The 25,046-nt window shown below is 42.7% G+C and overlaps 3 long non-coding RNA genes across 7 annotated transcripts; all 3 read right to left on the reverse strand.

The window, feature by feature from the left end:
• Nucleotides 1-3,953: 3,953 nt before the first annotated feature.
• On the reverse strand, nucleotides 3,954-7,694 carry LOC139830490 (uncharacterized). Of its 3 annotated transcripts, none has more exons than XR_011742644.1 (4): nucleotides 6,374-7,694; nucleotides 6,210-6,280; nucleotides 6,014-6,120; nucleotides 3,954-5,516 (listed from the first exon to the last, which is right to left on the reverse strand). It is a non-coding gene; the product is annotated as an uncharacterized lncRNA (long non-coding RNA). The 3 variants fall into 3 exon arrangements; XR_011742646.1 differs by having other exon boundaries at nucleotides 3,954-4,173; nucleotides 5,432-5,516; nucleotides 6,210-7,688; XR_011742643.1 differs by having other exon boundaries at nucleotides 6,210-7,690.
• Nucleotides 7,695-9,555: 1,861 nt separating this feature from the next.
• On the reverse strand, nucleotides 9,556-10,867 carry LOC139830491 (uncharacterized). 2 transcript variants are annotated; one of them, XR_011742660.1, is made up of 3 exons: nucleotides 10,333-10,867; nucleotides 10,137-10,243; nucleotides 9,556-9,639 (listed from the first exon to the last, which is right to left on the reverse strand). It is a non-coding gene; the product is annotated as an uncharacterized lncRNA (long non-coding RNA). The 2 variants fall into 2 exon arrangements; XR_011742671.1 differs by lacking the exon at nucleotides 9,556-9,639 and having other exon boundaries at nucleotides 9,663-10,243; nucleotides 10,333-10,403; nucleotides 10,497-10,867.
• Nucleotides 10,868-12,700: 1,833 nt separating this feature from the next.
• On the reverse strand, nucleotides 12,701-15,429 carry LOC127305510 (uncharacterized). 2 transcript variants are annotated; one of them, XR_007853982.2, is made up of 4 exons: nucleotides 14,618-15,429; nucleotides 14,454-14,524; nucleotides 14,258-14,364; nucleotides 12,701-13,760 (listed from the first exon to the last, which is right to left on the reverse strand). It is a non-coding gene; the product is annotated as an uncharacterized lncRNA (long non-coding RNA). The 2 variants fall into 2 exon arrangements; XR_011742683.1 differs by having other exon boundaries at nucleotides 12,704-13,760; nucleotides 14,454-15,421.
• Nucleotides 15,430-25,046: the final 9,617 nt, after the last annotated feature.

Here is a 25,046-nt window from a genome sequence, read left to right on the forward strand (position 1 = left end):
GACTATCTTGAAAGCTTACTATATGACATAGGAAGACTATGTGCTTTTCGGAGGTTTTTGAAATTTCCATGTTTGAAACCAAAAAACCACACTTCTCTTCATGCTTGACTTCATATAAGACGAAGTTTAGGGTCGATAGGGGGTAGATACATGATTTGTCTGGTTTGAATATGTGTCTAGACCTTGTTTATCAACTTGTTGAATGCTTACTATATGACATATATAAGAGGACTATGTGCATTGTTATTTCATTTTTTTGATTTTTATGCCCATTTGAATCTTGGTAAAATCCTAGGTTTGAGCAAGATTTAAACAAGTTTAACATGTGAAAATGAAAAAGGTAATTAAGTCTGGATCCTTCTCTTAGTCACTCTAAAATGAAGCTTTTGGGAGGTTCTTGAATTTACCATGTTTGAAACCCAAAACCACTTCTGTTCATGCTTGACTTCATAAGACAGAGTTTAGGGTTAGGGGTAGATACATGATTTTTCTGGTTTGAATATGTCTAGACCATGTTTATCAATTTGAATGCTTACTATATGACATAAGAAGGCTATGTGCTTTGGTTTTTCATTCTTTCGATTTTTTCTGAATTTTTATGCCCATTTGAATTTTGGTCAAATCCTAGGTTTGAGCAAGATTTAAACAAGTTTAAAACATGACAATGAAAAGGTAATTAATCCTGGATCCTTCTTAATTAACCAGTCAGTCTAATTAAAATGAAGCTTTTGGGAGGTTTTTGAAATTTCCATGTTTGAAACCCAAAACCACACTTCTCTGCTTCATGCTTGACTTCATATATAATTAAGACAGAGTGTTTAGGGTTAGGGGGTACATGATTTGCCTGGTTTGAATATGTCTAGACCTTGTTTATGAACTTGAATGCTTACTGTATGACATAAGAAGACTATGTGCTTTGTTTTTTTATTTTATGCCCATTTGAATATTGGTCAAATCCTAGGTTTGACCAAGATTTAAACAAGTTTAAAACATGAAAATGTAAAGGTAAGCATGGATCCTTCTTAGTCACTCTAAAATGAAGCTTTTGGGAGGTTTTTGAAATTTCCATGTTTGAAACCAAAAAACACTTCTCTTAATGTTTGACTTCATAAGATATAGTTTAGGGTTAGGGGTAGATACATGATTGAATATGTCTAGACCTTGTTTATCAACTTTTGAATGCTTACTATATATATATATATGTGACATAAGAAGACTATGTGCTTTTGTTTTTCATTTTTCCGATTTTTTTAATTTTATGCCCATTTAAATCTTGGTCAAATCCTAGGCTTGACAATGATTTAAACAAGTTTAAAATATGAAAATGAAAAGGTAAGCATGGATCCTTCTTAGCCAGTCACTCTAAAATGAAGCTTTTGATAGGTTTTTGAAATTTCCATATTTGAAACACAAAACCACTTCTCTTCATGCTTGACTACGTAAGACAAAGTTTAGGGTTAGGGGGTAGATACATGATTTTTCTTGTTTGAATATGTATAGACCTTGTTTATCAACTTTAATGCTTACTATATGACATAAGAAAACTATGTGCTTTGGTTTTTCATTTTTCTGATTTTTTTTTGAATTTTGATGCACATTTGAATCTTGGTCAAATCATAGGTTTGACCAAGATTTAAACAAGTATAGAACATGAAAATGAAAAGGGAAGCCTGTATCCTTCTTAGTCACCCTAAAATGAAGTTTTTGGGAGGTTTTTGAAATTTCCATGTTTGAAACCCAAAACCACTTATCTTCATGCTTGACTTTATAAGACAGAGTTGAGGGGTTAGGGGGTAGATACATGATTTGTCTGGTTTGAATATGTCTAGACCTTGTTTACCAACTTTAATGCTTACTATATGACATAAGAAGACTATGTGCGCTTTGGTTTTTCATTTTTCTATTTTTTTATTTTATGCCCATTTGAATCTTGGTCCATTTGAATCTTGGTCAAATCCTAGATTTCACCAAGATTTAAACAAGTTTAAAACATGAAAATGGAAAGGTAAGCCTGGATCCTTCTTAGTCGCTCTAAAATGAAGCTTTTGGGATGTTCTTGAAATTTCCATGTTTGAAACCCAAAACAACTTTTCTTCATGCTAGACTTCATAAGATCGACAAGGGGGTAGATACATGATTTGTCTGGTTTGAATATATCTAGACCTTGTTTATCAACTTGAATGCTTACGATATGACATATATAAGAAGACTATGTGCTTTTGTTTTTCTTTTTTTTTGTGCCCATTTGAATCTTGGTCGAATCCTAGGTTTGACCAAGATTTAAACAAGTTTAAAACATGAAAATGAAAAGGGAAGCATGTATCCTTCTTAGTCACTATAAAATGAAGTTTTTGGGAGGTTTTTGAAAATTCCATGTTTGAAACCCAAAACCACTTCTCTTCATGCGTGACTTCATAAGACATAGTTTAGGGGTTAGGGGGTAGATACATGATTTGTATGGTTTGAATATGTCTAGACCTTGTTTATCAACTTTAATGCTTACTATATGACATATAAGACTATGTGCTTTGGTTTTTCATTTTTCAGTTTTTTTTAATTTTCTGCCAATTTGGTTTGACCAAGATTTAGACAAGTTTTACACGTGAAAACGAATAAGTAAGCCTGGATCCTTCTTAGTCACTCCAAAATGTACCAATTGATAGGTGTGTTAACTTTGCTTCATGGAAAAAATAATGTCATGTAAATAAGTTAACTTGGATTTCCTACCCTTGAATCCATAGGAAACTTTGTTCTAATGCACTATAATAATCAACCGAGTTTTTACACCAACAGGTCTGTCACTTACGTGTGGTGCCCATGCGTGAGGTCCCACACTTCAGTGAGCACAAGTCACGTGCAATATGTATGCAAACTCCCAGCCATTTTCTTTGTCAAGAGAAGACGCATCAGGATGCGTATTGGGAGTCTGTGGGTCCTTATGGATCCTTCGGTTGTCCCTCTCACAAAAAAAAACTCTCTCATTCTCGGCCTCGCTCGACTCGCTCGCTCGCTCGCTCGCACCTCCTGCTCACTGACAAAACCTGCACAACAGTCAACATCATCACCGAAAAAGGGAAGACACCATAATTCTCTCCCTTCTTCTCTACTTCCGAGTGATCCCTCTTCCTCCGAGTTTCACTCGACGGGCAAACACACATGTGCTGCATAGTAATAATAAAAAGGTAGAAAATCGACCTACGAATCTATAATTAAATAGGTTAAACTAGGGTTTTGCCCAGTTCTACAAATCATGGTTCAAAAAAATCCAACTACGGGGTTCGAACAACCCCATTTAATCCAAGAAATTTTTCGACCTCATCCAATGGCCTCAAACTATAGGGTTAGCATCTAGGGCAGTATGTGTGAACATGTATGCACTATGTGTACTATAACTTGTATGTCTTTCAAATTTGAACCAAATTTGAATAAGTTTGAAATATTTGAAATGGGGCTTTTGGCTTAAACGTTTGAAACCCAAAACTACTTCTCTTCATGCTAGACTTCATAAGACCGAGTTTAGGGTTAGGGGTAGATACATGATTTGTTTGGTTTGGATATGTCTAAACCTTGTTTATCAACTTGAATGCTTAATTACTATATGAAAATGAAAAGGTAAGCATGGATCCTTCTTAGTCAGTCACTCTAAAATGAAGCTTTTGATAGGTTTTTGAAATTTCCATATTTGAAACCCAAAACCACTTCTCTTCATGCTTGACTACATAAGACAAAGTTTAGGGTTAGGGGTGTAGATACATGACATAGAAGACTATCTTGAATGCTTACTACATGACATAGGAAGATGTGACGCCCCGGAACCGGTACCATGAGGATCCCAGCGAACCCGCCGAAATCCGCATGATACCGATTCAGAGACGCCCTCCGACACGACGTGCGCGACGAATCACACACGTGATGCCAGAGGAATTAACACGAGCGGTAACATTACAACAGGATTACAATAGAGCCCACAAGAAACATATATTACAACAACGACTCCAACGAGTCAAGATACAAATATACAATACAAGGATCCAAATCATACAGAAGATCAAATACATCCGAGTACGGACAAGATACAAATTGGACTAAGAGTCCTGAAGATAACCAGTGGCGTCCATAACCCTGCCCAGGCCAAGCCGGAAGGGTAACCTTGCTAACGTCGTCATCTCGTACCTGTCAAAGTCGGGCCATCGGTTGCCGACAAAAGGGGGAGGAGACAAAAAGAAAGGAAGGCGAGGGTAAGTACCATTGGCACGTACTTGCGAGACAAGACCAGCTATGCTCGCTGGTGGGCGGTATAAACTTCACCCGGCTATATGTGGAGTTTAGCGGCAGCAAAGCTACTATCCAATAGAGACACGCTACAACATCCGTCTACTCAGAGAAGATAAGAGAGCGCATAAGGTAACAACTAAAGTACTATACAAACATAACCCAGCCGATTACACATATCCCCTTCAACAAAGCGAAGAGGCAATGTAAAAGGCACTCCACGGTTGACAATTTTATTATATGTTGGTTGTAGTAATGTTATATTACTACACAAGTTATTATCAGATTATTAACAACAAGTATAAGGTGTAAGTTGTTCTATGATCAAGCCATACAATTCCAAGTCGTCCATAACCGCGGACACGGCTTATCGATAAGATGTACACCCTGCAGGGGTTGCCCAAATGTAACCATACGCATGCTCGACCCCACTTACTACAGGTGGAGTCTCACAACAAGACCGTTCCCAATGCAAGAGAAAGTTTAATGGGAGCCACCCAACTAAGCTACCCATGACGAAGTTCGGCCGTACTCCGATACGGACCCGGAGGTTTGTGCCAATGGCTAAGCTAAGTGTGAACAACCTGCTGTCGCTAATCGTTCCACAATATGAGTACAGAACAGAATATAAACACCCGAAGGCAACAGAAGTAAATCGTGCATCGTGCATATGAGCAAATAAAACCAAGGTTGTGGCTCCCAATAAACAGACTCGAGGAAAGGTAGTGGGTGATGGGGGTCCCACTCCCCCACGTACGGGTAGAGCGCTCAATCTCGGAACAGATAACAAGAACTCGGGTCCTAGGGGACATTAGCAAGTCAAAGTTCCGATGCTTTCGCAAAGGGGCTCACAGATGCCTCTGCTTACAATTTTAGTTGTTAACAATAAAGTAAAGCATGTGTATCTCCAACAACTGATATAGCATGTGATACCCTCCCAACAAGATATCCCGAACATCTCGAGATATCAACAAGACCCTAAACTCGCCTACGACTCGCAAAGCTGGCAAACAACAAACAATAGGTAGGGCGAGGAGGTGTATCTCGGACATATAGGTAACAGGTGGATAGGACACGTGACACAACAGAATCGCAACACAAGGATAGCAATAGATCAAAAGAGCATGTAAAAGTAAAATAGGTGAAGGGGTGGGCTCGCCTGTAAAAAGCTGCAGAAGAACTTGTCGGAGAACTCGTCGTATCTCACACACCACTTCGTGATCCTATCCGGGAAGAAGCAAATGCTGTAAAACATAACGCATGCAAGTCTTACTACTACGTCAAAAGAATCAGCATGATCATGATATAATATGCATGGCATGGCAAATATGATGCGATGCAACTTATCCATATTAATCGGAGTCGGAACTCTCGACAATCAAATTAGGTTGGAGTTGCATTTTCTACCGACAAATTTAAGGGTGGATTAGCATAGCAAACATGGCAGGGGTGAGCTATAACAAAGTTAAATGGAATCGGGACAACATATATATAATATCCCACATATTCCATATGTTCCATATTAGGTGATAATGCAAACTATCACGAATTTATATGATGCATAAGGCAACAGCAAGCATGGATGGCATATTCATGTTCTTCACATTTTTCTGATCAATTTCCATATAGAAAACATTTTAATCCGAGTTACGGTTTGGAAAATATGAATTTTGCAAGATTTACACAAATCCTGCAATTTTCAGAAAACAGAAAAAAGGGCCCGGGACGAACTGGGCTGAACCTTTGACGTTCTGGGCCGGATCCGGTCTGCGTTGGCGATGGGAAATCCTGGGCCGCGGGGGCGATGGCTGCAGACGAAGAGAAACGGGTCGAGGCCCAGCATCGGATCTGGAAGACAAAAACATTAGGAAGAGGAGATTAATTGGCCTCCCTAACATTTGAACACAGGATCTAATGATGGGTAACAAGGAACGAACCATACGAGCTATGTTGCTGTTGTGATACAAGAAAGGCTCCACAGCTATTGAAGCATATTCGGCCGCGAGAACTGAATCAAGAAAATAGAGAAAAAGGGTGTATTTAATCCGCAGATGCAGGGAATTGAACACGCGTCTGCTGCTTCAGGGATCAAGAGATTAACCAGTGTGCTGCTGATGCTGTTGTTGAACAAACGAGTCTGGACGAAACTTGAACCAGTCGAGGACGGGTTCGAGAAAGAACTCGCAGCCATGGCTCACAGGAGATCAGGTCGGAGACGGCGACGACGACTGGGGCTGAACCAGGACGAGGGACTGGGCGTCGGAGGTGCGCCGGAACACGGGGAAGCCGGAGGTGTTCTCGGTTTGGCCGGAGGAGGACGAGGGTGGCCGCAATTGATGGATTACTCGCCGGAGTTGGAGGCGGAATCGGCGATTTCACCGTCGATTGAGTGAGCCCCGGCTCGATTCCTTGAACGGGGATGGAGAGGACGACAAGGCGGATATTCTGGTGGCTTCAGCTTGGCGAGGGGCGGCCGGTAGCGGCGGCGCCATGGAGAGGAGGTGGCGGTGGCATTTCTTCGTTTGCTTACAGAGAAACGAAAAAGGAAGGTGGGGGTGAAAGGAGAGAGTGGCGGCGGCCAGAGGGAAGAGGGCTAGAGTTTTCCTGCCTCGGATGGAGATTAAAAGGGGAGGGGAGTGGTTGGCGCTATGGTGGTGGAGGATGACGTCCGCCAGGGAAAAAGGAGGGGCACGCTCCTCTCGTGCTCATGTCGCTATCGAGGAAGAAAGGGGAAAAGAGAGAGGCCGATACGAAGGGGTATGGGCCGGTGGACTGGGCCAACTCAGGCTGGTGCAGCAGAAGAAGAGAAAGGGGACGGGCCAGAGAAGAAAAGGGAGGCCCGGGGGAAGAGAGGGGTTTTTTATTTTTCTGTTTTATTTTAAAACTGTTTGGAATACTATTGCAAAAACAAAATAGAACAAAACCAATTTTACTTTAAAGTAGGAAAATATCTGGAGGTATTTTATTTTGGTTAGTAGTTTTGGTTTTAGGGTTTTGTTTTAAAATAGAAGACATGGGGATGGTTTATTATGGAAACCATATGAGAGGGGGGGAAACAAAATATTTTATTCAAAGTAATTTTTATGTGTTAAAAATCTTGTGGATGATATGATGCATGATGCATGATGATGCATAAAATAAAAACACAAACAAATCTAATATGGGGTATTACCCGGGGCCGTTACAATCGACACCACTAACAAGGGATCGCGCCCCGAGATCCCACCTCAAGGTACGGGGGAGAGAGGTGAACTATCGGGTCTTCTGGCGACGTGTTGATCTTCTCGACTCCACTAACAAGAGTTCTTGCTCCATGCTGATCGGGCGACACCACTAACAAGAAGTTGTTCTTCCGCTGTTGATGATGTGCTTCCGTCGAGACCCTCCGAAGATCGGACCTATTAGGATAAGGCAAAGATCGTCCAACCCACGTCAAAACCTAAGACTCGGGAAACATAGATAAGAGAGAAGACTCAAAACTCGCAAAGATAAGATGAGAAAGAATAGAGGTAAGGAGAAAATCAGAGCTAATCAGAACTATCCAACGAATTTTAGAAAATAGTTTGAACTCTCTAAACTCAACGACCGTTGGCAAGGTTATCCTACAGGCTGGACTAGTGGGGTACCGTCAACCTGAGCTCTGATACCAACTTGTGATGCCCCGGAACCGGTACCATGAGGATCCCAGCGAACCCGCCGAAATCCGCATGATATCGATTCAGAGACGCCCTCCGACACGACGTGCGCGACGAATCACACACGTGATGCCAGAGGAATTAACACGAGCGGTAACATTACAACAGGATTACAATAGAGCCCACAAGAAACATATATTACAACAACGACTCCAACGAGTCAAGATACAAATATACAATACAAGGATCCAAATCATACAGAAGATCAAATACATCCGAGTACGGACAAGATACAAATTGGACTAAGAGTCCTGAAGATAACCAGTGGCGTCCATAACCCTGCCCAGGCCAAGCCGGAAGGGTAACCTTGCTAACGTCGTCATCTCGTACCTGTCAAAGTCGGGCCATCGGTTGCCGACAAAAGGGGGAGGAGACAAAAAGAAAGGAAGGCGAGGGTAAGTACCATTGGCACGTACTTGCGAGACAAGACCAGCTATGCTCGCTGGTGGGCGGTATAAACTTCACCCGGCTATATGTGGAGTTTAGCGGCAGCAAAGCTACTATCCAATAGAGACACGCTACAACATCCGTCTACTCAGAGAAGATAAGAGAGCGCATAAGGTAACAACTAAAGTACTATACAAACATAACCCAGCCGATTACACATATCCCCTTCAACAAAGCGAAGAGGCAATGTAAAAGGCACTCCACGGTTGACAATTTTATTATATGTTGGTTGTAGTAATGTTATATTACTACACAAGTTATTATCAGATTATTAACAACAAGTATAAGGTGTAAGTTGTTCTATGATCAAGCCATACAATTCCAAGTCGTCCATAACCGCGGACACGGCTTATCGATAAGATGTACACCCTGCAGGGGTTGCCCAAATGTAACCATACGCATGCTCGACCCCACTTACTACAGGTGGAGTCTCACAACAAGACCGTTCCCAATGCAAGAGAAAGTTTAATGGGAGCCACCCAACTAAGCTACACATGACGAAGTTCGGCCGTACTCCGATACGGACCCAGAGGTTTGTGCCAACGGCTAAGCTAAGTGTGAACAACCTGCTGTCGCTAATCGTTCCACAATATGAGTACAGAACAGAATATAAACACCCGAAGGCAACAGAAGTAAATCGTGCATCGTGCATATGAGCAAATAAAACCAAGGTTGTGGCTCCCAATAAACAGACTCGAGGAAAGGTAGTGGGTGATGGGGGTCCCACTCCCCCACGTACGAGTAGAGCGCTCAATCTCGGAACAGATAACAAGAACTCGGGTCCTAGGGGACATTAGCAAGTCAAAGTTCCGATGCTTTCGCAAAGGGGCTCACAGATGCCTCTGCTTACAATTTTAGTTGTTAACAATAAAGTAAAGCATGTGTATCTCCAACAACTGATATAGCATGTGATACCCTCCCAACAAGATATCCCGAACATCTCGAGATATCAACAAGACCCTAAACTCGCCTACGACTCGCAAAGCTGGCAAACAACAAACAATAGGTAGGGCGAGGAGGTGTATCTCGGACATATAGGTAACAGGTGGATAGGACACGTGACACAACAGAATCGCAACACAAGGATAGCAATAGATCAAAAGAGCATGTAAAAGTAAAATAGGTGAAGGGTGGGCTACTTTGTAAAAAGCTGCAGAAGAACTTGTCGGAGAACTCGTCGTATCTCACACACCACTTCGTGATCCTATCCGGGAAGAAGCAAATGCTGTAAAACATAACGCATGCAAGTCTTACTACTACGTCAAAAGAATCAGCATGATCATGATATAATATGCATGGCATGGCAAATATGATGCGATGCAACTTATCCATATTAATCGGAGTCGGAACTCTCGACAATCAAATTAGGTTGGAGTTGCATTTTCTACCGACAAATTTAAGGGTGGATTAGCATAGCAAACATGGCAGGGGTGAGCTATAACAAAGTTAAATGGAATCGGGACAACATATATATAATATCCCACATATTCCATATGTTCCATATTAGGTGATAATGCAAACTATCACGAATTTATATGATGCATAAGGCAACAGCAAGCATGGATGGCATATTCATGTTCTTCACATTTTTCTGATCAATTTCCATATAGAAAACATTTTAATCCGAGTTACGGTTTGGAAAATATGAATTTTGCAAGATTTACACAAATCCTGCAATTTTCAGAAAACAGAAAAAAGGGCCCGGGACGAACTGGGCTGAACCTTTGACGTTCTGGGCCGGATCCGGTCTGCGTTGGCGATGGGAAATCCTGGGCCGCGGGGGCGATGGCTGCAGACGAAGAGAAACGGGTCGAGGCCCAGCATCGGATCTGGAAGACAAAAACATTAGGAAGAGGAGATTAATTGGCCTCCCTAACATTTGAACACAGGATCTAATGATGGGTAACAAGGAACGAACCATACGAGCTATGTTGCTGTTGTGATACAAGAAAGGCTCCACAGCTATTGAAGCATATTCGGCCGCGAGAACTGAATCAAGAAAATAGAGAAAAAGGGTGTATTTAATCCGCAGATGCAGGGAATTGAACACGCGTCTGCTGCTTCAGGGATCAAGAGATTAACCAGTGTGCTGCTGATGCTGTTGTTGAACAAACGAGTCTGGACGAAACTTGAACCAGTCGAGGACGGGTTCGAGAAAGAACTCGCAGCCATGGCTCACAGGAGATCAGGTCGGAGACGGCGACGACGACGGGGGCTGAACCAGGACGAGGGACTGGGCGTCGGAGGTGCGCCGGAACACGGGGAAGCCGGAGGTGTTCTCGGTTTGGCCGGAGGAGGACGAGGGTGGCCGCAATTGATGGATTACTCGCCGGAGTTGGAGGCGGAATCGGCGATTTCACCGTCGATTGAGTGAGCCCCGGCTCGATTCCTTGAACGGGGATGGAGAGGACGACAAGGCGGATATTCTGGTGGCTTCAGCTTGGCGAGGGGCGGCCGGTAGCGGCGGCGCCATGGAGAGGCGGTGGCGGTGGCATTTCTTCGTTTGCTTACAGAGAAACGAAAAGGAAGGTGGGGTGAAAGGAGAGAGTGGCGGCGGCCAGGGGAAGAGGGCTAGAGTTTTCCTCGCCTCGGATGGAGATTAAAAGGGGAGGGGAGTGGTTGGCGCTATGGTGGTGGAGGATGACGTCCGCCAGGGAAAAAGGAGGGGCACGCTCCTCTCGTGCTCATGTCGCTATCGAGGAAGAAAGGGGAAAAGAGAGAGGCCGATACGAAGGGGTATGGGCCGGTGGATCTGGCCAACTCAGTGGTGCAGGCAGAAGAAGAGAAAGGGGACGGGCCAGAGAAGAAAAGGGAGGCCCGGGGGAAGAGAGGGGTTTTTTATTTTTCTGTTTTATTTTAAAACTGTTTGGAATACTATTGCAAAAACAAAATAGAACAAAACCAATTTTACTTTAAAGTAGGAAAATATCTGGAGGTATTTTATTTTGGTTAGTAGTTTTGGTTTTAGGGTTTTGTTTTAAAATAGAAGACATGGGGATGGTTTATTATGGAAACCATATGAGAGGGGGGGAAACAAAATATTTTATTCAAAGTAATTTTTATGTGTTAAAAATCTTGTGGATGATATGATGCATGATGCATGATGATGCATAAAATAAAAACACAAACAAATCTAATATGGGGTATTACCCGGGGCCGTTACAATCGACACCACTAACAAGGGATCGCGCCCCGAGATCCCACCTCAAGGTACGGGGGAGAGAGGTGAACTATCGGGTCTTCTGGCGACGTGTTGATCTTCTCGACTCCACTAACAAGAGTTCTTGCTCCATGCTGATCGGGCGACACCACTAACAAGAAGTTGTTCTTCCGCTGTTGATGATGTGCTTCCGTCGAGACCCTCCGAAGATCGGACCTATTAGGATAAGGCAAAGATCGTCCAACCCACGTCAAAACCTAAGACTCGGGAAACATAGATAAGAGAGAAGACTCAAAACTCGCAAAGATAAGATGAGAAAGAATAGAGGTAAGGAGAAAATCAGAGCTAATCAGAACTATCCAACGAATTTTAGAAAATAGTTTGAACTCTCTAAACTCAACGACCGTTGGCAAGGTTATCCTACAGGCTGGACTAGTGGGGTACCGTCAACCTGAGCTCTGATACCAACTTGTGATGCCCCGGAACCGGTACCATGAGGATCCCAGCGAACCCGCCGAAATCCGCATGATATCGATTCAGAGACGCCCTCCGACACGACGTGCGCGACGAATCACACACGTGATGCCAGAGGAATTAACACGAGCGGTAACATTACAACAGGATTACAATAGAGCCCACAAGAAACATATATTACAACAACGACTCCAACGAGTCAAGATACAAATATACAATACAAGGATCCAAATCATACAGAAGATCAAATACATCCGAGTACGGACAAGATACAAATTGGACTAAGAGTCCTGAAGATAACCAGTGGCGTCCATAACCCCCGCCTGTGCCAAGCCGGAAGGGTAACCTTGCTAACGTCGTCATCTCGTACTGTCAAAGTCGGGCCATCGGTTGCCGACAAAAGGGGGAGGAGACAAAAAGAAAGGAAGGCGAGGGTAAGTACCATTGGCACGTACTTGCGAGACAAGACCAGCTATGCTCGCTGGTGGGCGGTATAAACTTCACCCGGCTATATGTGGAGTTTAGCGGCAGCAAAGCTACTATCCAATAGAGACACGCTACAACATCCGTCTACTCAGAGAAGATAAGAGAGCGCATAAGGTAACAACTAAAGTACTATACAAACATAACCCAGCTGATTACACATATCCCCTTCAACAAAGCGAAGAGGCAATGTAAAAGGCACTCCACGGTTGACAATTTTATTATATGTTGGTTGTAGTAATGTTATATTACTACACAAGTTATTATCAGATTATTAACAACAAGTATAAGGTGTAAGTTGTTCTATGATCAAGCCATACAATTCCAAGTCGTCCATAACCGCGGACACGGCTTATCGATAAGATGTACACCCTGCAGGGGTTGCCCAAATGTAACCATACGCATGCTCGACCCCACTTACTACAGGTGGAGTCTCACAACAAGACCGTTCCCAATGCAAGAGAAAGTTTAATGGGAGCCACCCAACTAAGCTACCCATGACGAAGTTCGGCCGTACTCCGATACGGACCCAGAGGTTTGTGCCAACGGCTAAGCTAAGTGTGAACAACCTGCTATCGCTAATCGTTCCACAATATGAGTACAGAACAGAATATAAACACCCGAAGGCAACAGAAGTAAATCGTGCATCGTGCATATGAGCAAATAAAACCAAGGTTGTGGCTCCCAATAAACAGACTCGAGGAAAGGTAGTGGGTGATGGGGGTCCCACTCCCCCACGTACGGGTAGAGCGCTCAATCTCGGAACAGATAACAAGAACTCGGGTCCTAGGGGACATTAGCAAGTCAAAGTTCCGATGCTTTCGCAAAGGGGCTCACAGATGCCTCTGCTTACAATTTTAGTTGTTAACAATAAAGTAAAGCATGTGTATCTCCAACAACTGATATAGCATGTGATACCCTCCCAACAAGATATCCCGAACATCTCGAGATATCAACAAGACCCTAAACTCGCCTACGACTCGCAAAGCTGGCAAACAACAAACAATAGGTAGGGCGAGGAGGTGTATCTCGGACATATAGGTAACAGGTGGATAGGACACGTGACACAACAGAATCGCAACACAAGGATAGCAATAGATCAAAAGAGCATGTAAAAGTAAAATAGGTGAAGGGGTGGGCTCGCCTGTAAAAAGCTGCAGAAGAACTTGTCGGAGAACTCGTCGTATCTCACACACCACTTCGTGATCCTATCCGGGAAGAAGCAAATGCTGTAAAACATAACGCATGCAAGTCTTACTACTACGTCAAAAGAATCAGCATGATCATGATATAATATGCATGGCATGGCAAATATGATGCGATGCAACTTATCCATATTAATCGGAGTCGGAACTCTCGACAATCAAATTAGGTTGGAGTTGCATTTTCTACCGACAAATTTAAGGGTGGATTAGCATAGCAAACATGGCAGGGGTGAGCTATAACAAAGTTAAATGGAATCGGGACAACATATATATAATATCCCACATATTCCATATGTTCCATATTAGGTGATAATGCAAACTATCACGAATTTATATGATGCATAAGGCAACAGCAAGCATGGATGGCATATTCATGTTCTTCACATTTTTCTGATCAATTTCCATATAGAAAACATTTTAATCCGAGTTACGGTTTGGAAAATATGAATTTTGCAAGATTTACACAAATCCTGCAATTTTCAGAAAACAGAAAAAAGGGCCCGGGACGAACTGGGCTGAACCTTTGACGTTCTGGGCCGGATCCGGTCTGCGTTGGCGATGGGAAATCCTGGGCCGCGGGGGCGATGGCTGCAGACGAAGAGAAACGGGTCGAGGCCCAGCATCGGATCTGGAAGACAAAAACATTAGGAAGAGGAGATTAATTGGCCTCCCTAACATTTGAACACAGGATCTAATGATGGGTAACAAGGAACGAACCATACGAGCTATGTTGCTGTTGTGATACAAGAAAGGCTCCACAGCTATTGAAGCATATTCGGCCGCGAGAACTGAATCAAGAAAATAGAGAAAAAGGGTGTATTTAATCCGCAGATGCAGGGAATTGAACACGCGTCTGCTGCTTCAGGGATCAAGAGATTAACCAGTGTGCTGCTGATGCTGTTGTTGAACAAACGAGTCTGGACGAAACTTGAACCAGTCGAGGACGGGTTCGAGAAAGAACTCGCAGCCATGGCTCACAGGAGATCAGGTCGGAGACGGCGACGACGACTGGGGCTGAACCAGGACGAGGGACTGGGCGTCGGAGGTGCGCCGGAACACGGGGAAGCCGGAGGTGTTCTCGGTTTGGCCGGAGGAGGACGAGGGTGGCCGCAATTGATGGATTACTCGCCGGAGTTGGAGGCGGAATCGGCGATTTCACCGTCGATTGAGTGAGCCCCGGCTCGATTCCTTGAACGGGGATGGAGAGGACGACAAGGCGGATATTCTGGTGGCTTCAGCTTGGCGAGGGGCGGCCGGTAGCGGCGGCGCCATGGAGAGGAGGTGGCGGTGGCATTTCTTCGTTTGCTTACAGAGAAACGAAAAAGGAAGGTGGGGGTGAAAGGAGAGAGTGGCGGCGGCCAGAGGGAAGAGGGCTAGAGTTTTCCTGCCTCGGATGGAGATTAAAAGGGGAGGGGAGTGGTTGGCGCTATGGTGGTGGAGGATGACGTCCGCCAGGGAAAAAGGAGGGGCACGCTCCTCTCGTGCTCATGTCGCTATCGAGGAAGAAAGGGGAAAAGAGAGAGGCCGATACGAAGGGGTATGGGCCGGTGGACTGGGCCAACTCAGGCTGGTGCAGCAGAAGAAGAGAAAGGGGACGGGCCAGAGAAGAAAAGGGAGGCCCGGGGGAAGAGAGGGGTTTTTTATTTTTCTGTTTTATTTTAAAACTGTTTGGAATACTATTGCAAAAACAAAATAGAACAAAACCAATTTTACTTTAAAGTAGGAAAATATCTGGAGGTATTTTATTTTGGTTAGTAGTTTTGGTTTTAGGGTTTTGTTTTAAAATAGAAGACATGGGGATGGTTTATTATGGAAACCATATGAGAGGGGGGGAAACAAAATATTTTATTCAAAGTAATTTTTATGTGTTAAAAATCTTGTGGATGATATGATGCATGATGATGCATAAAATAAAAACACAAACAAATCTAATATGGGGTATTACCCGGGGCCGTTACAGAAGACTATCTTGAATGCTTACTATATGACATAGGAAGACTATGTGCTTTTCGGAGGTTTTTGAAATTTCCATGTTTGAAACCAAAAACCACACTTCTCTTCATCCTTGACTTCATATAAGATGAAGTTTAGGGTCGATAGGGGGTAGATACATGATTTGTCTGGTTTGAATATGTGTCTAGACCTTGTTTATCAACTTGTTGAATGCTTACTATATGACATATATAAGAGGACTATGTGCATTGGTATTTCATTTTTTTGATTTTTATGCCAATATGAATCTTGGTAAAATCCTAGGTTTGAGCAAGATTTAAACAAGTTTAACATGTGAAAATGAAAAAGGTAATTAAGTCTGGATCCTTCTCTTAGTCACTCTAAAATGAAGCTTTTGGGAGGTTCTTGAATTTACCATGTTTGAAACCCAAAACCACTTCTGTTCATGCTTGACTTCATAAGACAGAGTTTAGGGTTAGGGGCAGATACATGATTTTTCTGGTTTGAATATGTCTAGGCCATGTTTATCAATTTGAATGCTTACTATATGACATATAAGACTATGTGCGCTTTGGTTTCTCATTTTTCTATTTTTTTATTTTATGCCCATTTGAATCTTGGTCCATTTGAATCTTGGTCAAATCCTAGATTTCACCAAGATTTAAACAAGTTTAAAACATGAAAATGGAAAGGTAAGCCTGGATCCTTCTTAGTCGCTCTAAAATGAAGCTTTTGGGATGTTTTTGAAATTTCCATGTTTGAAACCCAAAACAACTTTTCTTCATGCTAGACTTCATAAGATCGACAAGGGGGTAGATACATGATTTGTCTGGTTTGGATATATCTAGACCTTGTTTATCAACTTGAATGCTTACGATATGACATATATAAGAAGACTATGTGCTTTTGTTTTTCATTTTTTGTGTTCGCTTGAATCTTGGTCGAATCCTAGGTTTGACCAAGATTTAAACAAGTTTAAAACATGAAAATGAAAAGGGAAGCATGTATCCTTCTTAGTCACTATAAAATGAAGTTTTTGGGAGGTTTTTGAAAATTCCATGTTTGAAACCCAAAACCACTTCTCTTCATGCGTGACTTCATAAGACATAGTTTAGGGGTTAGGGGGTAGATACATGATTTGTATGGTTTGAATATGTCTACACCTTGTTTATCAACTTTAATGCTTACTATATGACATATAAGACTATGTGCTTTGGTTTTTCATTTTTCAGTTTTTTTTTTAATTTTCTGCCAATTTGGTTTGACCAAGATTTAGACAAGTTTTACACGTGAAAACGAATAAGTAAGCCTGGATCCTTCTTACTCACTCCAAAATGTACCAATTGATAGGTGTGTTAACTTTGCTTCATGGAAAAAATAATGTCATGTAAATGAGTTAACTTGGATTTCCTACCCTTGAATCCATAGGAAACTTTGTTCTAATGAACTATAATAATCAACCGAGTTTTTACACCAACAGGTCTGTCACTTACGTGTGGTGCCCATGCGTGAGGTCCCACACTTCAGTGAGCACAAGTCACGTGCAATAGGTACGCAAACTCCCAGCCATTTTCTTTGTCAAGAGAAGACGCATCAGGATGCATATTGGGAGTCTGTGGGTCCTTCTGGATCCTTCGGTTGTCCCTCTCACAAAAAAAAACTCTCTCATTCTCGGCCTCGCTCGACTCGCTCGCTCGCTCGCTCGCACCTCCTGCTCACTGACAAAACCTACACAACAGTCAGCATCATCACCCGAAAAAGGGAAGACACCATAATTCTCTCCCTTCTTCTCTCCTTCTGAGTGATCCCTCTTCCTCCGAGTTTCACTCGACGGGCAAACACACATGTGCTGCATAGTAATAATAAAAAGGTAGAAAATCGACCTACGAATCTATAATTAAATAGGTTAAACTAGGGTTTTGCCCAGTTCTACAAATCAAGGTTCAAAAAAATCCAACTACGGGGTTCGAACAACCCCATTTAATCCAAGAATTTTTTCGACCTCATCCAATGGCCTCAAACTATAGGGTTAGCATCTAGTGCAGTATGTGTGAACATGTATGCACTATGTGTACTATAACTTGTATGTCTTTCAAATTTGAACTAAATTTGAATAAGTTTGAAATATTTGAAATGGGGATTTTGGCTTAAACGTTTGAAACCGAAAACTACTTCTCTTCATGCTAGACTTCATAAGACCGAGTTTAGGGTTAGGGGTAGATACATGATTTGTTTGGTTTGAATATGTCTAAACCTTGTTTATCAACTTGAATGCTTAATTACTATATGAAAATGAAAAGGTAAGCATGGATCCTTCTTAGTCAGTCACTCTAAAATGAAGCTTTTGATAGGTTTTTGAAATTTCCATATTTGAAACCCAAAACCACTTATGTTCATGCTTGACTTCATAAGACCGAATTTAGGGTTAGGGGTAGATACATGATTTGTTTGGTTTGAATATGTCTAAACCTTGTTTATCAACTTGAATGCTTAATTACTATATGAAAATGAAAAGGTAAGCATGGATCCTTCTTAGTCAGTCACTCTAAAATGAAGCTTTTGATAGGTTTTTGAAATTTCCATATTTGAAACCCAAAACCACTTCTCTTCATGCTTGACTACATAAGACAAAGTTTAGGGTTAGGGGGTGTAGATACATGACATAGGAAGACTATCTTGAATGCTTACTACATGACATAGGAAGACTATCTTGAATGCTTACTATATGACATAGGAAGACTATGTGCTTTTCGGAGGTTTTTGAAATTTCCATGTTTGAAACCAAAAACCACACTTCTCTTCATGCTTGACTTCATATAAGACGAAGTTTAGGGTCGATAGGGGGTAGATACATGATTTGTCTGGTTTGAATATGTGTCTAGACCTTGTTTATCAACTTGTTGAATGCTTACTATATGACATATATAAGAGGACTATGTGCATTGGTATTTCATTTTTTTGACTTTTATGCCCATTTGAATCTTGGTAAAATCCTAGGTTTGAGCAAGATTTAAACAAGTTTAACATGTCAAAATGAAAAAGGTAATTAAGTCTGGATCCTTCTCTTAGTCACTCTAAAATGAAGCTTTTGGGAGGTTCTTGAATTTACCATGTTTGAAACCCAATACCACTTCTGTTCATGCTTCACTTCATAAGACAGAGTTTAGGGTTAGGGGTAGATACATGATTTTTCTGGTTTGAATATGTCTAGACCATGTTTATCAATTTGAATGCTCACTATATGACATAAGAAGGCTATGTGCTTTGGTTTTTCATTCTTTCGATTTTTTCTGAATTTTTATGCCCATTTGAATTTTGGTCAAATCCTAGGTTTGAGCAAGATTTAAACAAGTTTAAAACATGACAATGAAAAGGTAATTAATCCTGGATCCTTCTTAATTAACCAATCAGTCTAATTAAAATGAAGCTTTTGGGAGGTTTTTGAAATTTCCATGTTTGAAACCCAAACCACACTTCTCTGCTTCATGCTTGACTTCATATATAATTAAGACAGAGTGTTTAGGGTTAGGGGGTACATGATTTGCCTGGTTTGAATATGTCTAGACCTTGTTTATGAACTTGAATGCTTACTATATGACATAAGAAGACTATGTGCTTTGTTTTTTTATTTTATGCCCATTTGAATATTGGTCAAATCCTAGGTTTGACCAAGATTTAAACAAGTTTAAAACATGAAAATGAAAAGGTAAGCATGGATCCTTCTTAGTCACTCTAAAATGAAGCTTTTGGGAGGTTTTTGAAATTTCCATGTTTGAAACCAAAAAACACTTCTCTTCATGCTTGACTTTATAAGACATAGTTTAGGGTTAGGGGTAGATACATGATTGAATATGTCTAGACCTTGTTTATCAACTTTTGAATGCTTACTATATATATATGTGACATAAGAAGACTATGTGCTTTTGTTTTTCATTTTTCCGATTTTTTTTAATTTTATGCCCATTTAAATCTTGGTCAAATCCTAGGCTTGACAATGATTTAAACAAGTTTAAAATATGAAACTGAAAAGGTAAGCATGGATCCTTCTTAGCCAGTCACTCTAAAATGAAGCTTTTGATAGGTTTTTGAAATTTCCATATTTGAAACCCAAAACCACTTCTCTTCATGCTTGACTATATAAGACAAAGTTTAGGGTTAGGGGGTAGATACATGATTTTTCTTGTTTGAATATGTATAGACCTTGTTTATCAACTTTAATGCTTACTATATGACATAAGAAAACTATGTGCTTTGGTTTTTCATTTTTCTGAATTTTTTTTGAATTTTGATGCACATTTGAATCTTGGTCAAATCATAGGTTTGACCAAGATTTAAACAAGTATAGAACATGAAAATGAAAAGGGAAGCCTGTATCCTTCTTAGTCACCCTAAAATGAAGTTTTTGGGAGGTTTTTGAAATTTCCATGTTTGAAACCCAAAACCACTTATCTTCATGCTTGACTTTATAAGACAGAGTTGAGGGGTTAGGGGGTAGATACATGATTTGTCTGGTTTGAATATGTCTAGACCTTGTTTACCAACTTTAATGCTTACTATATGACATAAGAAGACTATGTGCGCTTTGGTTTTTCATTTTTTATTTTTTTATTTTATGCCCATTTGAATCTTGGTCCATTTGAATCTTGGTCAAATCCAAGATTTCACCAAGATTTAAACAAGTTAAAACATGAAAATGGAAAGGTAAGCCTGGATCCTTCTTAGTCGCTCTAAAATGAAGCTTTTGGGATGTTCTTGAAATTTCCATGTTTGAAACCCAAAACAACTTTTCTTCATGCTAGACTTCATAAGATCGACAAGGGGGTAGATACATGATTTGTCTGGTTTGGATATATCTAGACCTTGTTTATCAACTTGAATGCTTACGATATGACATATATAAGAAGACTATGTGCTTTTGTTTTTCATTTTTTTTGTGCCCATTTGAATCTTGGTCGAATCCTAGGTTTGACCAAGATTTAAACAAGTTTAAAACATGAAAATGAAAAGGGAAGCATGTATCCTTCTTAGTCACTATAAAATGAAGTTTTTGGGAGGTTTTTGAAAATTCCATGTTTGAAACCCAAAACCACTTCTCTTCATGCGTGACTTCATAAGACATAGTTTAGGGGTTAGGGGGTAGATACATGATTTGTATGGTTTGAATATGTCTACACCTTGTTTATCAACTTTAATGCTTACTATATGACATATAAGACTATGTGCTTTGGTTTTTCATTTTTCAGTTTTTTTTTTAATTTTCTGCCAATTTGGTTTGACCAAGATTTAGACAAGTTTTACACGTGAAAACGAATAATTAAGCCTGGATCCTTCTTAGTCACTCCAAAATGTACGGGAAATTGATAGGTGTGTTAACTTTGCTTCATGGAAAAAATAATGTCATGTAAATGAGTTAACTTGGATTTCCTACCCTTGAATCCATAGGAAACTTTGTTCTAATGCACTATAATACACTACAAGGAAAAGGCCTACCGCCGGCGAACCTAAAAGGCCCATTGCCGGCGCACCACGAGCCCGCCGGTGCGAACGCGCCGGTGATAAATGGCCACTGCCGGCGCACTGCCTGATGGATACTGCCGGCGCGCCATCGACGCTTCGCCGGCAAAGGACAAGTTCCACCGGCGCACCATCAGCTGCGCCGGCAGTAGTGCTTCCAGCACTGGCGCATGCCACGTGCGCCGGCAGTAGGTCATTTAGGTGCGCCGGCAATAAATTCGAAAATTCTTTTTTCAGCTTTTTTCCAGCATATTACAATACATATTTGACAGCAGTATATATTTACAACGCAGTTCATATTTATACAGCATTACATGCAATATGAGAAGCACATAGAGAGGCAAGTTTCATTTCGGTATCAATACACAAATACGCAAGTCTCGTTTCGGAATGTTGATTCATACAACACATGTGCATATGCAACACCGAACGACGAAGTTTCACAAAGTTAGAAGTCTTGGTACATAGTCGTCACAAGTATCGTCATACACCTCACAATGTAGGTCCTAACCTAAACTACAATCACATAGAACATGACCAACATGGTCATGATGACCATCATAACGAAGGCCATGGTCTTCATCCGGTTCCTCCTCATGTCCCTCATCTCTCCCGCTAGATAACGGGCGTATCTTCCTTCCGCCTCCACCCTAGTGGGGTATCCCTTGTAGCTGTTGCCGCTGAAACGGTGCACCTGTCTCCGACAGTCCTCCCAGTCGTCGTAGACTCCAGGAACCCTCCCCTTGTACACGACATATGTCGTCGGCATCTCCATTCACAAGACAAGTAAAACGTTAGTACCAATGCAATGAACAAGTGCCAACTCAAATAAGAGACAAGTAGTATGAACTAAATAGCATGTGCCTCATACTTTGTTGGTCAAAATAAATAATAACATACAGGGATGGGGTCAGTGAGGCTAGGTAGGATGCACAATAGATTGATATTTGTGGCCATCACACCAAGCCTCACTGGCCCCACCCCGGAGTGTACAAGTGACCGAACATTTTAATCATCGGCCAATGCAATTAAGAAGTGCGAACTCAAATAGAAGACAAGTAGTACGAATTAAATAGCATGCCTCATACTTTGTCGGTCGAAACAAATATTAACATCCAGGGATGGAGTTAGTGAGGCTAGGTAGGATGCACAATAGATTGATACTTGTGGCCATCGCACCAAGGCTCACTGGCTCCACCCCCGAGTGTACGAGTGACCGAACATTCTAATCATCGGCGAACTCCAAATACGAGGCAAGTAGTGGTCGAGTAAATGCAAATAATTATTAAGCTATGTACGCCATAATCTTGAAATATATAGCAAAGTAAATGAAACTATAGACACATGTTCACATGCACATTCATACAACTAAATAAAAGCAACTAGTCGATTCTATGGGAATATATAGCAATTATTACAATACGGAAGTTCAAGGACATATCGTTCAAGCTTTAGCAAGTGTTCCCGTCGTAGGATCAGGTTGTACGCCTAGGGGGGAATGGACGGCAGCCCTCAAGCGAGTTGAACGGCCTCTCATCACGCGACATCTCCAAGCGGAGTTCTATCTCGTCATTAGGTGGTAGACCGTAGCCGTAGAAGAACTCGCCAGACCTATTGTTGACATCCTGCAGGATTATCGTGCAAATGAACTGCTGGATGCGACCCCAGTTCTTTCTAATCTCTCTATCAGGGACATCCGCCATGTTTGCAATCCTGTTTCTGAGATTCTCTGGCAACAACATGTCATCTGCGTACTTTATGTACTCCTGCATCTGAAGGATGGCGTACCACGCGTCCATCCCATTGTCGGGCGTCGACTGCCTGAGGCAGGGGAAGTTGGTTGTGTGGGTTAAGACCAAGCCTCCTCGGGATTTCCTCTCTACTTTGAGGGGGCTTGCCTTGTTGGCGAAGCCGGTGAGAGCATCATTGAGAAGGGCCTTGATGTGGGTGTAGTCTTTCTTGTGGTCCCTACCCGAGTCGAGATAGACTGCATGCGAGTGTTGCGGGTGCACGACGATGAGGGTGCAGAACTTGTCTCTGCGGAAAACACACGGATTAACCTTTGGAAATGCAAATGGAGATATAGGATAGAATGGTAATGGGGGACTAGCGAGTGATTACTTACTCGGGGAAGTAAGGGATGAGAATGGCGCCCTTTTTAATGTTCGCCAGCATGAAATCCTCGACCTGCTGGGTGGCAATCGCCCGATCCCCAGTGTTGCAGATGATGCTCTCCTGCATATAGAAGGGATCCATTATCGCGATGGTCGGCGTCTCCTCCTTAACAACTGCGGCGTACAAGCTAAGAGCAACTAGGCGAACCACACTAAAGTGGAGCGCTTGCATGCGATAGATGCTGAAGATGTCGTTGAACCGGATGAAGCACAAGTCCGTGGGGTACTTCTCGACGAAGTTCATGCCAGTTGGCACCTTCGCCACCAAGAGAGGGTAACCAGGATCTTTTGATTTGAGAAGAAGGTTCTCCACATGCAAGACAGTCTCATGCAAGCTCCTCATATCCGGGGTGAGTTTCTTCACGACATGCTCCGGCAGCATCGGTTGACCCAAGTGATGTAGAGGTCGCCAATTGTTTGGCAACTTGTCAAGGAGTGGGACCTTGTCCTTGGATTTGGCTGCCGCCGCCTTGTCTTGGGCGTCCTTCTTATTTTGCCTCTTCCTCTTCTTGGGTTGTACTGATGGACCCTCCATCGCCGTAGTGGACGTAGCACGGAGTGTGTTTGGGCTCAACATATTTTTGACGGCGGCGGTGGCGACCTCCTCAGGATTTTCCTCCTCAGCCGTTTCTTGAGAATCGAACAGCTTCTTGGAGCACACATATTTCAAGGCCAGCGCATCCTCATGGACAACTTGTGAAGACGTAGGAATATCCCATTGGAAGTTGTCACGTTCGTATTCCTCGGCCTCTGGCGCAGCTGGCTGTTGTGGTGGGGCGCTGACCTCTGGCGCAGCTGGCCGTTCTGGTGGGGCGATGACCACGGGCGCCGTTGGCTGTCGTGGAGGGACGCTGACATGTGGCACCGCAAGGTGCTTGTCTTTGCTTGCCGTCGACCCCGAGTAGGTGTTGATCCAAATTAGGGTCTTCGGCCATAGCAGTACCCAACCCTTCAGTGAGGCCAGATTCAACGGGCTGTCGTCATCGGCACCATGCGGTTGATTAGGAGGAAACAAATCCTCATAGCCCGGTAACGCCCGATCCACTTCAACCCGGTAAACGTCATCCGCCATATCTCGTGTGTGCCACTTCTTATCCAGGGGCCGAAGGATGGACCCCCTCGCGACGTCTTTGAGTTCGTCGTTTACTCTCATCAGGAAGGTGCATGGCGTTGAGAGCGCCTGCGAGAACATGTGTATGGCGTTAGAGAGAGGGCAAGGATGACGAAAATAATATATTAACTTGATGTACACATTAGTTAATTACCGTGAGGGCGTTGAGCTCGGCTAATGTCGACGGGCCAGCACATGCCGCGGCGGGCGTGCAAGTGATGGAGGGGCTGCTACCCGGCATGGACGGTGAATCCCTAGCACCAGCGACATTGCCGGCGGCCGGAGGAGTCTCCATTATAACATTGTCATTCCCAGCGGCCGGAGGAGTCTCCATTATAACATTGTCATTGCCGGCGGACGGCGGCGCCATCGAGTTGCTGCCGTCGAAGCTAACCACTTGCATTTCCGGGGGGGGGGGGGGGGCCTTGTTTGCCACCCACATACCACGCGCGTAGAGCGTTGAAATCTGCTTGGACTGAAGCGGCGACTTCAGCTTTGACTTCAGGTACGAGTGTAGCTTTGAGTTGCGGTACCAGTTGCGGTACCAAACCAGCTTGG

This window comes from Lolium perenne, chromosome 1 (genome assembly GCF_019359855.2).
Source record: "Lolium perenne isolate Kyuss_39 chromosome 1, Kyuss_2.0, whole genome shotgun sequence".
Lineage (NCBI taxonomy): Eukaryota > Viridiplantae > Streptophyta > Magnoliopsida > Poales > Poaceae > Lolium > Lolium perenne.